Consider the following 15,402-nt stretch of genomic DNA (forward strand, 5'->3'; position numbering starts at 1 on the left):
CGTTTTTACAAGTTGTTTTATATTTAACGGTTAAATCCAGTTGGCGACATGACAGGGTTCAAGATCAATCTGCGCATGATCAAATGCACGTTCCGTAACGGTTAGCTAGCTAGCTAGCTGCTGATTGACGGTTGGACGCGGGAGTGACAATCCGTTCTAAAGTGGACAGCCTTCTGTAAGTTATTTTTTATTGGCTAATGTGTGGTTTTAGTTAAATTGAGTTACGTGTCAATGGTTCCAATAACAATTGCGGATATTCTGCTATTTCTTGTTGCCTATTTTGAGTGTTTGAAGCCGCAGGTGCGTCGTGGCTTAGCCCCGGTAGCCTGCGAGTTAACAAAATGGTTCATCGTGTTTGTTCGGTCAGGTGTCTCATACCTGAGGTTTGACGTCGGGTTGCTACAGAAATGTCGACATATTAATTTCCATCCGTTTAAAAAAAACATGAAAGTGAAAGTTTAAGAAACGGGTAAAGTTTAAAATGAGTTTTTATCATATTCAGTGAGACTCGTGCAAAGAAACTGAACCGCTAGCTGCTAACTCCATCTAATTTAATTGGTAGGCGTTGGCCTGGACGTATTAACTCTATTTTTGGCTCATATCTATTGGTCGCCATGTTTAGGTGGTATGGTAGGAGTCACAACAGCCATTACTTGTCTGTAAACGGTCTACACCAAACCCACAGTGTAGTTTAATTAAGTCACTCTGCTCAAGTACCCGTCGTCTATTTACTGGGTGTTTGAGAACAGGGCATAGAGTCTGTAGTTACCTCTTCTCTCCGCCAGAGGCCGCTGGAGGAGCTTTATTTGTTGTGGCGGTGTTGGTTTCCTGCTTTGTTGTTTATGTTTACTCCCTGTGGTCATGATTAAGCGAAAGACTGTATGCCCGCACAAATAAACGCGATATACTGATTTTTATTCAATGTTCATGTGAAGGAAATATCGTTTATTTGTGCGAATGCTCCCTATTTGACGAGCACGTACCACGTGATCAGGAAGGCAGACGCATACAGACTTGGTGAGACTAGTTTACTTCATTTAGCGCAGCAACACAACGCTGGAGGTACATGATCATAATTGTACATCGTTATTAGATGAACCCCCCCAAAAAACTGGCATTCAGTTCCATAAACCATGAGTGAGACTGATGGTGCAGGGAATGGCTCCGTTTCCTCCAACCCATTGTGGGTATCGCTTCTCGGCCTTTTGGCTAAGATCAAGTGTAGTATCTGTTCTTATCAGTTTAATATCTGATACGTCCCCTACCCGGGGACCATATATTAAATTGATTTTTGGAACTGGGAGATGGAATAGGGGCTTGCTCCGTCCACTCCACGCATCGACCTGGTATTGCAGTACCTCCAGGAACGGTGCACCCCCCTATATATGTGAAAAAAACAAAACACAAAGTTGTTAGGAGAAGTGTATTGGTTTATATTGAGATTTGTTGGTTTTGGGTGGCCTTAATTTTATTTTTTGGCGTCATACAATATTGACATGTCTTATGTTCTTGTATAGCTACATTCACCATAGTAAGTAGAGGCACACAAGTGAAAACAGAGAAATTGGAAAAGTCGTTTCATATTTCTGGGCGCTTAAGGTTGTGTTGTTGAACTGTATTGTGTGATTTTAACAGGTTAAAATCCTGTTGTATCAGCCAGTGTAGTTCACACTACAGAGCACTAGATGGCAGCAGCAGGACTGTCAGTGGCCAAACACCAGAAGAAGAAGAGACAGGAAGTGAGGCGTTCTGTGGGCATAAAAAAAACCATGTGATTAGTCTGATTTTCTATATTTCTCTGAATATGTGATGGTGATCAAACATTGTGGCTGCAGTATGATTTAGCTCTAGTTCTCTTCAACATGTGGTTTGACTGACAGTAGTTATAGATATTAGTAAGAGGAGAAACTAGATAGAAACGGGAGGTTGTGGGTTAGCTGTTGATATGCTAATACAGCATTGCATGATGGGAAGATACGACGTATATGTGAAATAAAATGTGTATAATCTTAGCCAGCCTCTGTACAAAGCTGTCTCTTCTGTATTGTAGACATGTGGAGTCCCAGCCCCCTCTAGGACCTGGTTTTGTTCACGTGTAGGTTGTGAGCACCGTGAGTCTGCATGGTGTGTCTGTGAAGGACTCCCCAGCCTGTGACTTGTACAACTCATACTTACCTGGCAGGGGAGATACCGTGATCAAGAAGGCGGTTCACCCAGGGCGAGGCTCGGCCATTGCACTCCGGGTTGTGCTGACCCCTGCGAATTCCCCAAATGTGGGAATCTCGACTGCATAATTTCTGGTAGTGGGGGACTGCGTTCGCGCTCTCCCCTGATAAATTGTGAAAAAGAAAAATTAATAAATACCTAAATGTGTTGAGTATCTCCAAGTAGCATCTATAAGTTCTGTGATCTTTACAGAGATATAAGTTTCATTCAGAATCAGACGATCAAACCTTTAGCTTCAAAGGAAGCTGTTAATTATTTACTGTTGCCAAATGTTTAAAATGTATAAATCATTGTAAATAATCTTTCTTTGGCCATATACAGGAACAAATGCTGTATATAATGTGGGTTACTAAGGACACAACAATGAATACAGTCCAATAACTGCCTTTGTGGAGGTTATATATCTATATATTTATTATTCTCTGTATAAAAGAGTTTAACTTGAGTAAGGAATGTCAGACAGGGCACAGTGTGCAGTTCCTATCTTGTCCACCAGAGGGTGACATAGCTCCGTTCATCAATGAGCATTGAGACAAAACTCTTTAAACTTCACTAAACATATACTCTTATTATAATTACCATCTTCGTTTTAGATTCCCTTTACGCCCCTAATTGTGTGACATAAGATGTGTTTAGAAAATTATGGCACACACTCACTTCTAGCAGCAAATATGATTAGCACTTATGTTCTTAATTCTTATTGGATGGGGGTTTGACACATGACCCAGAAGCATGTTGAACATTCACAGTAAACAACCATTATTAATGTAAGACGTTATGTGGTTTCTGTGTTGTCGGGTTGTTCATCTACTGAGTGTTTAGTTTGGATCTCACTGAGAGGTGGAGTCACAGGAGATAAATATATTTACATATTTATTTACACCATGAGTGAGACTGATGGTGCAGGGAATGGCTCCGTTTCCTCCAACCCATTGTGGGTATCGCTTCTCGGCCTTTTGGCTAAGATCAAGTGTAGTATCTGTTCTTATCAGTTTAATATCTGATACGTCCCCTACCCGGGGACCATATATTAAATTGATTTTTGGAACTGGGAGATGGAATAGGGGCTTGCTCCGTCCACTCCACGCATCGACCTGGTATTGCAGTACCTCCAGGAACGGTGCACCCCCCTATATATGTGAAAAAAAATAAATCAATCTCAACTGTCTCTTTATAGTCCAAATTCTACCAAGGAAATAGCGTGTTTATGGATTGTCACAATCCAACAGTCGGCTATCTCGCGTGCTTCCTCCATACATGTGCTTGTGTGAAAAGTCACGTCATAGTATCCGTATCTGGAGTTTTACTGCAGACAGAAGATGTCTTCTGGTTTTAGTTTCAGTGTCAAACAGGACGAATCTTCCAGTAGTAACTCTGTTCAGCACGGGTGTGTCTTTGTCCTGTAACTCTAATCTCAACTGATTTCTCAGCTGACTGGCGAGTGGCTGACACCGCCATCGCCACCTTGGGATCAGGTCGTAGATGTTGTTGGAAGGTCGTCTGATGTAGAAAACTACATTTATTTATTTTTTATTTATTTTATTGGGTCACTTCCATCCCCTTTACATGTCAACCAATAAGAATGGATTGATAGTTCTTTTAGGAGAGCTGTGGTATGACTGAGGTTGAACTCTAATGTTGGAGAATTGTTTACATATTGTTGTGTCTCAGTTGTTTTCGTGCGGTGTTTATGCGATATACAGATAAAATCTACCGTCACTATGGAGACGTTATACAAGTTGTATAATTACAGTACAGTCATGTGAAACATTATTAGACCACCCTTGTTTTCTTCAATTTCTTGTTCATTTTAATGCCTGGTACAACTAAAGGTACATTACCTGAAGAATACAGTAACCACGACAACAAATGCAGCTGATTTATGTCCTATTTGACAAGCTTAAGCTTAGTTGTATTCCCAGGGTATATAAGAAAAAACAAGCCGAACATGGTTCTACCAGACTGCTAGCCGGTCGAGGCAGGAAACGTTTTACAAGCCTACAAACCAGACTGTCTTGCCCCTACAGTAAAACACGGGGGTGGATCAGTGATGACCTGGGGTTGTTTCAGTATGGGTGGAACGGGGCGAATGAACCGGGTCACGTACAGGGCTACTCTCGAAAACGGTCTTCTTCCATCAGCTGTAAAACTCTTTCCTGCCTCGAATGACTGGATTTTCCAACAAGACGATGCCCCTCGCCACACGGCAAAGTCAGTTAAGGCCTGGATGGAGAACCAGAACATTAGAACCATGCCCTGGCCTGCTCAATCACCAGATCTAAATCCAATTGAAAACCTGTGGAAAATCATCAAACTCAAAATGGAGAACCACAAGCCCCAAGACACATGGCTGCAGTCCTCAAAAACAATGGTTATGAAATCAAGTACTGTGTATCATGTGACTAAAACAGTTTGTGCTATTGATGTAAGAACTTAAGTGATTTTGGTTATTACCAAGAAAACCATGGCAACCGGCTAGATATCAGCTCTCTAATTAAACTCTTATGAGCAGTTGTTGTTATCGTTATATTTGTCCAAACAAATGTACCTTTAGTTGTACCAGGCATTAAAATGAAAAACAAATAGAAGAAAACAAGGGTGGTCTAATCATTATTACATGACTTTATGCTAAACCTTCCACCTGCAGCCAGTGCAGTTCACACTACAGAGCACTAGATGGCAGCAGCTCACATGTAAACAAAGAGACAGGAAGTGAGGCTTCATGTGGGCTTAAAAAAAACCATGTGATTAGTCTGATTTTCTATATTTCTCTGAATATGTGATGGTGATCAAACATTGTGGCTGCAGTATGATTTAGCTCTAGTTCTCTTCAACATGTGGTTTGACTGACAGTAGTTATAGATATTAGTAAGAGGAGAAACTAGATAGAAACGGGAGGTTGTGGGTTAGCTGTTGATATGCTAATGCAGCATTGCATGATGGGAAAATACGATGTACATTTGAAATAAAATGTGTATAATCTTAGCCAGCCTCTGTACAAAGCTGTCTCTTCTGTATTGTAAACATGTGGAGTCCCAGCCCCCTCTAGGACCTGGTTTTGTTCACGTGTAGGTTGTGAGCACCATGAGTCTGCATGGTGTGTCTGTGAAGGACTCCCCAGCCTGTGACTTGTACAACTCATACTTACCTGGCAGGGGAGATACCGTGATCAAGAAGGCGGTTCACCCAGGGCGAGGCTCGGCCATTGCACTCCGGGTTGTGCTGACCCCTGCGAATTCCCCAAATGTGGGAATCTCGACTGCATAATTTCTGGTAGTGGGGGACTGCGTTCGCGCTCTCCCCTGATAATATGTGAAAAACAAAAAAATTAATAAATACCTAAATGCGTTGAGTATCTCCAAGTAGCATCTATAAGTTCTGCGATCTTTACAGAGATATAAGTTTCATTCAGAATCAGACGATCAAACCTTTAGCTTCAAGGGAAGCTGTTAATTATTTACTGTTGCCAAATGTTTAAAATGTATAAATCATTGTAAATAATCTTTCTTTGGCCATATACAGGAACAAATGCTGTATATAATGTGGGTTACTAAGGACATAACAATGAATACAGTCCAATAACTGCCTTTGTGGAGGTTATATATATATCTCTATTAGCGCTGCACGATTATGGCCAAAATGATAATCACGATTATTCTGATCAATTTTGAGATCACGATTATTTGTTTATTTCAACCAAAACAAATTTTATTGTCACACAGGCTTATTTTAACTGCTTTCACATCCATGTTTTGCACGCTAATGTACAAATATGTGTGCTAAAATAAAATGGGTCCTCTTATTCACCAAAATTCAGTGCATCTCCTTAAAGAATAAATTAAAATAAATAAAACAAAGAAAATGTAACAAAATTTGAGCAGGGCACTAGTTTCCATGTTTCATTGTGTAAATATATTTTAGGAAGCAAAATGTAAACTTGCATTGTACCTGCACAATGGATGTGAATAAAACTCAAAATATACAATTAATTAGGGCTGGGCGATATGGCCTTTTATTAATACCGCGATATTTTTAGGCCATGTCACGATATACGATATATATCTCGATATTTTGCCTTAGCCTTGAATTAACACTTTGATGCATACAATCACACCAGTATGATGATTCTGTATGTCTACATTAAATTATTTTTAAACTTTCATGCAAAAAAGGGGATATCACAACTAAGTCAAAGTTAACAAAACTGTAATTATTAAACAGTGAGTGGCACAAACATAAAATTGTCAACATTAAGTGCACATTTTGTGCAAATTGTCACAGAGACAACATTTCAAAACAAGACATTCGTGCACGTTTGTGCTGTAACTCACATGGCATTTCAAAACACAAAATTAAAGTGCACTTTTTGTACATAATGCCACTACAATATTTTAAAACAAATAAAGTGCCCTTTTGTGCATGTTGTCATTAAGATGACATTTCGAAACAACACTAAATTAAAGTGCACCTGTTGTGCATAATGCCACTAGGATATTTAAAAAAAAAAATATATAGGCTATAATGCACTTTTGTGCAGGATGTCACAGGTAATTTCAAAATCAGTAAAATAAAAAATAGCTGCATAATAGGAAATCAAATGGTGGAAAAGAAAGTGTATTTATAAAAGGACCCTCCTTTAAATTTTTTAATTTTACAATCGTGCCATGTCTTTCGCGATGTGGTGGGTTACTGCGCACGTTATCTCCTTCTGTTTTTGACTGTTTTTGTTGTACGGTGTTAGATAGAAGAGGCCAGACTCAGTTGCATGAGTGCTGGTTGCTTCGGCATTTTCTTTGATATTGCACCGCTCTGAGATGTTGCAGAGTTTCAAGCACTCTTCATTTTCTAGCGGGTGGTTTCTCAAATGAAGATATAAATTTGATGTACTGCTACATTTTGAAGCGACGCTTTTGCGACATATTTTGCATATCACCGTTGTTTGTTCAACATCTTCCGTCTTGAAACCAAACCACCGCCAGACGATGGATCCTATGCTGTTTTTATTTTATTTTATTTTTTTAAATTAGTTCGTCCTCCTCCATGTGTAACCGTTAGCACCTGCTGCCGCTACCTTTCTGCTGGGCGAGGGCGTATGACGTTACACGCACGACAGACTGACGTTTGTAACTAGGTGCGCTTGTTTTGTCTCTCTGTGAGAGGGAAAGACGAGAAAGAGTGTGAAAAGCCTGGAGTTAAATGTCCGCGGCTAAAAGCAAATGCGTGACAACGTATACTCGAGTTTCACGATATAGTCATTTTCTACATCGCACAGACTACAAGCCGCGATATATCGTCCAAAAAGACGTTTGCAAGCATCGACTCTGCATCGCAAAATCCTCATGGACGTAATGAACTGTCAAACTCATGTACGGATCCGTTGTCCTGCTTGACCACAGATCCGTTGTAGTTGCAAAGTACTTTACCTTGGCAAGATCACTCTCTGTTTCCCCTCTGAGTTTTCTGTACATCTCAGGTGGCGCCACCTTGGAAAAATAATTGCGCGAGGGGATCACGTGTCGTTTATCCAGAGTGTTGACTAAGAATTTGAAGCCTTTGTTTGTCACCGTGTTTATTGGGCTCATATCTTTGGCCAAATGAAACGCGACTGCATTCGTTATTTCACTGTGTCTTTGGGAGGTGGATGGGTACGGTGCAGGGACCAACTCTGACTGGCTCATGGAGGCACGTGATCAGACCGTGGTTTACGGAGCACTAGATTGGCTTTGCAAAAAAAATAAAAGTTGACATGGAGCATTCTATGAACGGAATAACGCATTATAAATATCGCTCGATCACGCAGATTTGATCGTGGGAAGCCAAAATCGTGATCGTGATTAAAATTCGATTAATTGTGCAGCCCTAATCTATATATATTATTCTCTGTATAAAAGAGTTTAACTTGAATAAGGAATGTCAGACAGGGCACAGTGTGCAGTTCCTATCTTGTCCACCAGAGGGTGACATAGCTCCGTTCATCAATGAGCATTGAGACAAAACTCTTTAAACTTCACTAAACATATACTCTTATTATAATTACCATCTTCGTTTTAGATTCCCTTTACGCCCCTAATTGTGTGACACAAGATGTATTTAGAAAATTATGGCACACACTCACTTCTAGCAGCAAATATGATTAGCACTTATGTTCTTAATTCTTATTGGATGGGGGTTTGACACATGACCCAGAAGCATGTTGAACATTCACAGTAAACAACCATTATTAATGTAAGACGTTATGTGGGTTCTGTGTTGTTGGGTTGTTCATCTACTGAGTGTTTAGTTTGGATCTCACTGAGAGGTGGAGTCACAGGAGATAAATATATTTACATATTTATTTACACCATGAGTGAGACTGATGGTGCAGGGAATGGCTCCGTTTCCTCCAACCCATTGTGGGTATCGCTTCTCGGCCTTTTGGCTAAGATCAAGTGTAGTATCTGTTCTTATCAGTTTAATATCTGATACGTCCCCTACCCGGGGACCATATATTAAATTGATTTTTGGAACTGGGAGATGGAATAGGGGCTTGCTCCGTCCACTCCACGCATCGACCTGGTATTGCAGTACCTCCAGGAACGGTGCACCCCCCTATATATGTGGAAAACTAAACACTGTAGTCATCAGGAGGAGTGTGTTGGTTTGTGTGTTGAATGGCTCTTTAATTTTTAGCTTTAGATAGTTTTGACATATCTTATGTTCTGTTCGACACAGCTGACATTATATTATATTGCAGACACAAAAGTGAAAATTGTGAAATTGGAAAAGTCGTCTCATGTTTCTGGGCGCTTAAGGTTGTGTTGTTGAACTGTATTGTGTGATTTTAACAGGTTAAAATCCTGTTGTATCAGCCAGTGTAGTTCACACTACAGAGCACTAGATGGCAGCAGCAGGACTGTCAGTGGCCCAACACCAGAAGAAGAAGAGACAGGAAGTGAGGCGTTCTGTGGGCTTAAAAAAAACCATGTGATTAGTCTGATTTTCTATATTTCTCTGAATATGTGATGGTGATCAAACATTGTGGCTGCAGTATGATTTAGCTCTAGTTCTCTTCAACATGTGGTTTGACTGACAGTAGTTATAGATATTAGTAAGAGGAGAAACTAGATAGAAACGGGAGGTTGTGGGTTAGCTGTTGATATGCTAATACAGCATTGCATGATGGGAAGATACGATGTATATGTGAAATAAAATGTGAATAATCTTAGCCAGCCTCTGTACAAAGCTGTCTCTTCTGTATTGTAAACATGTGGAGTCCCAGCCCCCTCTAGGACCTGGTTTTGTTGACGTGTAGGTTGTGAGCACCATGAGTCTGCATGGTGTGTCTGTGAAGGACTCCCCAGCCTGTGACTTGTACAACTCATACTTACCTGGCAGGGGAGATACCGTGATCAAGAAGGCGGTTCACCCAGGGCGAGGCTCGGCCATTGCACTCCGGGTTGTGCTGACCCCTGCGAATTCCCCAAATGTGGGAATCTCGACTGCATAATTTCTGGTAGTGGGGGACTGCGTTCGCGCTCTCCCCTGATAAGATGTGAAAAATAATTAATAATTATCTAAATCCTTTGAGTATCTCCAAGTAGCATCTATATGTGAAAAAAAAAATAAGAAACTTTATCTGTTCTCTATTGAGATTTTTACGTAATGTCTAGAAATTTTGTTTATGTTGTAGATTATACGTTTATTATACGTTTATTCTTTCAAATCCATTCAGTTCAAAGGAAGCTGCTGTAAAGATTTACACTATATTGCCAAAAGTATTTGCTCATCTGGCTTTACACGTATATGAATTTAAGTGGCATCCCATGCTTTAATATCACCCTTTGCAGCTATAACAGCTTCAACCCCACTGGGAAGGCTTTCCACAGGGTTTAGGAGTGTGTCTTCTTTCACTGGAACTAAGTGGCCAAGCCCAGCTCCTGAAAATCAGCGACTGACTCAAAGCTGTCTTTTACTTTTACTCAAAGCTGTCGACCTCTGCACAGCGCCTCAGCATTCTGACCCAGCTCTGTCACTTCACGTGACCTGCCACTTAATGGCTGAGTCGCTGTTGTTCCTAATCGCTTCTACTTTGCTATACCACTGACAACTGACTGTGGAATATTTAGTAGCGAGAAATTTTCCCGACTGGACATAGGTTTCATCCTATCACAGTAGCGTTAAAGGTCTACTGGCATTGCAGATACTAAAAGTTCAATATATCACTTCCTACTTGTGGTTATGTTATTTTTCACATCTTATCAGGGGAGAGCGCGAACGCAGTCCCCCACTACCAGAAATTATGCAGTCGAGATTCCCACATTTGGGGAATTCGCAGGGGTCAGCACAACCCGGAGTGCAATGGCCGAGCCTCGCCCTGGGTGAACCGCCTTCTTGATCACGGTATCTCCCCTGCCAGGTAAGTATGAGTTGTACAAGTCACAGGCTGGGGAGTCCTTCACAGACACACCATGCAGACTCATGGTGCTCACAACCTACACGTGAACAAAACCAGGTCCTAGAGGGGGCTGGGACTCCACATGTCTACAATACAGAAGAGACAGCTTTGTACAGAGGCTGGCTAAGATTATACACATTTTATTTCAAATATACATCGTATTTTCCCATCATGCAATGCTGTATTAGCATATCAACAGCTAACCCACAACCTCCCGTTTCTATCTAGTTTCTCCTCTTACTAATATCTATAACTACTGTCAGTCAAACCACATGTTGAAGAGAACTAGAGCTAAATCATACTGCAGCCACAATGTTTGATCACCATCACATATTCAGAGAAATATAGAAAATCAGACTAATCACATGGTTTTTTTTAAGCCCACAGAACGCCTCACTTCCTGTCTCTTCTTCTTCTGGTGTTGGGCCACTGACAGTCCTGCTGCTGCCATCTAGTGCTCTGTAGTGTGAACTACACTGGCTGATACAACAGGATTTTAACATGTGTTAAAATCACACAATACAGTTCAACAACACAACCTTAAGCGCCCAGAAACATGAAACGACTTTTCCAATTTCTCTGTTTTCACTTGTGTGCCACTATTTACTATGGTGAATGTAGCTATACAAGAACATAAGACATGTCAAAATTGTATGACGCCGAAAAATAAAATTAAAGCCACCCGAAACCAACACATCTCAATATAAACCAATACACTTCTCCTAACGATTCTGTTTTTTTCCTTTTCCACATATATAGGGGGGTGCACCGTTCCTGGAGGTACTGCAATACCAGGTCGATGCGTGGAGTGGACGGAGCAAGCCCCTATTCCATCTCCCAGTTCCAAAAATCAATTTAATATATGGTCCCCGGGTAGGGGACGTATCAGATATTAAACTGATAAGAACAGATTTTTTTTTTTTTTTTTTTTAATCTTAATTTTATTCAACAATAACACAAAAAGAAGGGATAATGCCTCTCAACAATTTCAGTGAGGTGGCCCAATAAAATACATAAAAAGGAAATAAATATAATATAAGAAAGCAAAGGGACAGGCATAACACATAGACTGTCACATTCAAATTTCAAAACAGAAAATTCCATCCGCTTTCTTTTTCAGCGATCTTCAAAACAAAACGATAAGAAAAAAATCAAATTTCAGACTGCACAGAAATTTGGGGTTTGGTCAAAAATAAAGGTTTCCATCTGTCTTTTATTGCATTCCATCCCCATGTTTGGATTTCAAAAACACATAATTTTTCAATTTCCAATTTGATACATTCAGCTACACCATAGAGTGTCCATTCAGATGTGTTGTTGAGGACATCTTGTCTGACGTTCCACAGTTTCATCATCATCATCAACCGTTTTTTATTCAGGGAGAAATTGACTGAGCATCAAGCTTTTACAGCAATGCCCTGAGTTACAAAAACATACAACAACAATAATCAAAATAACAAAACAAGAACAATAAAAGATAAAAAGGGCAAAATAATAATAATAATAATAATAATGGTAAAAGTATAAAGTAATAAAATAATTAAAAATGAAATAATAATAATTATAATAAACAGAAAGAAAAGAAGAATATGTATGTATAAATAATAATAATAATAATAATATAAAAGGTCTAAATATTAGTCAAAACAAGAACATTGTACAACAGCCATATCATCAATCATACCCTTGAATTGGTCTAGAGACACAAACCTATCTAATTTTAATAATTCTTGCAATTTGTTCCGTTTATTAGATGCAAAAAATGTAAAAGCTAATTTACCAAATTCAGATTTAATTTGAGGAGTTTGAAGAGATATAAATCCCTGTGAACGTGTATTGTGGCAGATTGATTTAATGTTAAGAAGAGAAGTTAGGTAAAAAGGTAACTTTCCCATTAATGCCTTATAAACAAAAAGGAGGCAGTGCCTTTCCCTTCTATCATGGAGGGAAGACCATCCAACATTTTGGTACAGATTACAGTGATGAGTTCTAAAACCATCTCCAGTTATAAAACGTAGTGAACTGTGGTAAACAGCATCCAGTGATTTCAGAATGGAAGGAGCTGCATGCATGTACACAATGTCACCATAGTCTAGGACTGACATTACAGTTGCTTGAATAATGGTCATTCTGTTTTCTAAAGAGAAGCAAGATCTAATCCTGTAAAGTGCACCTAATTTAATTTTTACCTTTTTTGTGAGCTCAAGCACATGTGTTCTAAATGATAGTTTGTTATCTAGCCAAATACCCAGATATTTGTATTGAGAAACTTGCTCAATTTGTGTCCCATTTAAGGAACAGATATTATAGGCATCAAGGTCACACTTTCTTGATCTAGTAAAGATCATACACTTAGTTTTAGCTTCATTCAGAACCAGTTTAAGATCTTTCAAGGATTTCTGCACACAGTCAAATGCACATTGAAGATATGACACTGCTTGCTCTACAGATGGTGCATAGGCATAAAGGATTGTGTCATCTGCATATAAATGTACTTTACAATTTTCTATTGAAGCACAGATGTCATTTATATACAACGTAAACAGCAGTGGCCCCAAAATTGTAGCCTTTGCTAATGAAATCAGGATCACCACCGGTAGCTGTTGATTACTGTCCCCTTTTTTTTTTTTAGCTTCAAACTTCTCACAACTTCATAATCAACAGGGGATAAAGACACAAATTTACCTTTTAACATTTCCCACACTGAATTAGCAAAAGGACATTCCCATAATACATGGCAAATTGTTTCTTCAGCCAAGCAGTCAGGTCTAGGACAGTGCTTATGTCTGGACAGCTTGTGTCTGTACAAAATGGAGCGAACTGGAAGTTTTTTGTGCAGTACTGACCAGTTAAAATCCTTCAATCTGTTTTCCAGTCCTTTAACCTGTGCTTTAATCCAATCTGTTTGCATTGTATAAATGTCATTGTGGCATAGCTTTTCTACCAACTTCTGGCATAAAATTATGTGTTTTCAGACATTGTCCTTGTTTTGACACTCTACATTTTTCCTAAACCATTTTGTAATATAACAAAAGTGCCCAGGCAAGACTTCGGCTTTAGGGGTGCCTTTGTCCCACTGCACAACAAACTATGTACACTATTTACAAGGGGCCGGCCATTCACTCCTCCAATCCGTCCACCACAGAGACAAAATGTTCATAGTTTTTGAAAACTCTGTTTTCCAGTCCTTTGGAGGATGAACGGTGGATCGCAGGGCAGTGTGTCTTTTTTTTGTACTTGTTGTGTCCCTGGATCGTTTGCCCGCATACCTTGCAGGTCGGGAGATGCTGCACCCTCGTCAGCTTCACGCCCAGCTCGGTGGGGTGGTCTGCCACCAGCTTCCTCTTGTAGTGTGTGGATCTGGACCATGACAATCCTCCTGCAGCAGGACTCTGTCCAGAGGGCGGCGGCGGCGGCTGAACAGCTGGGCTGATGAGCACAGGCGGCGGAGTGACCTGCGGGATGGATGCCTGACCAGCAGGCAGCATGGGCTGTGTGGAGGAGAGGCCCGCAGAACAGGCAACAAGGGACAGCACAGGAGGCCTGGTGATGGTGGACGGGGCAGAGCAGGAGACGAGGGACAGCACAGGAGGCCTGGCGATGGTGGACGGGGCAGAGCAGGAGACGAGGGGCAGCACAGGAGGCCTGGCGATGGTGGACGGGGCAGAGCAGGAGACGAGGGGCAGCACAGGAGGCCTGGCGATGGTGGAGGTGGCAGAGCAGGAGACGAGGGGCAGCACAGGAGGCCTGGCGATGGTGGACGGGGCAGAGCAGGAGACGAGGGACAGCACAGGAGGCCTGGCGATGGTGGAGGTGGCAGAGCAGGAGACGAGGGGCAGCACAGGAGGCCTGGCGATGGTGGACGGGGCAGAGCAGGAGACGAGGGGCAGCACAGGAGGCCTGGCGATGGTGGACGGGGCAGAGCAGGAGACGAGGGGCGGCACAGGAGGCCTGGCGATGGTGGACGGGGCAGAGCAGGAGACGAGGGGCAGCACAGGAGGCCTGGCGATGGTGGACGGGGCAGAGCAGGAGACGAGGGGCAGCACAGGAGGCCTGGCGATGGTGGACGGGGCAGAGCAGGAGACGAGGGGCGGCACAGGAGGCCTGGCGATGGTGGACGGGGCAGAGCAGGAGACGAGGGGCAGCACAGGAGGCCTGGCGATGGTGGACGGGGCGGGGATTCTCCTCACCGGCAGAGGCAGAAGCTGTGGAGGGGGCTGCGGCGTCTCCAGCAGCAGGTTGGTCCGACCCTTCAAGACCTTTGTGCCGGCTGTGCTGGGCGTGGGCACGTGCTCCATGACTGGGTAGTCAGGTGGAGGGAGGACGTCAGGGTGGCGAGGTGCAGGAGGCAGCTGCTCGCAAGACACAGAGGCGGTCTTTGAGGTGACGGCTGGCTGCCTGGTGGCGTACAGGTTGACCAACCTCTCCTGCTGACGGATAAAGTCTCTGACCGTCTTTGTGTTTATTTTGGGCAGAGGGATGCCAGCTTTGCACAGGACCGGGTCCTACACCAAGACCCGGTGCTGTATCCTCTCGTATGCCTTCAGGATGTTGACCTTCTCGGGGCTGGGGCGAGAGGCCTGAGGAGAACGCAGCCACAGCAGCTTGACGAGCACATACATGAGCCGGTTGTGCTGCGGGCTGATGTCCTGCTGAGCTGGCGTGTACCTCTTGGCCATCTTGACCCGCTGGACCACGGCGGCGTCAGCCAGGTCGTCCCTCTTGGTCCTGCAGTACAGCGT

This window comes from Chelon labrosus (genome assembly GCF_963514085.1).
Source record: "Chelon labrosus genome assembly, chromosome: 13".
NCBI classification, from domain to species: Eukaryota; Metazoa; Chordata; class Actinopteri; order Mugiliformes; family Mugilidae; genus Chelon; species Chelon labrosus.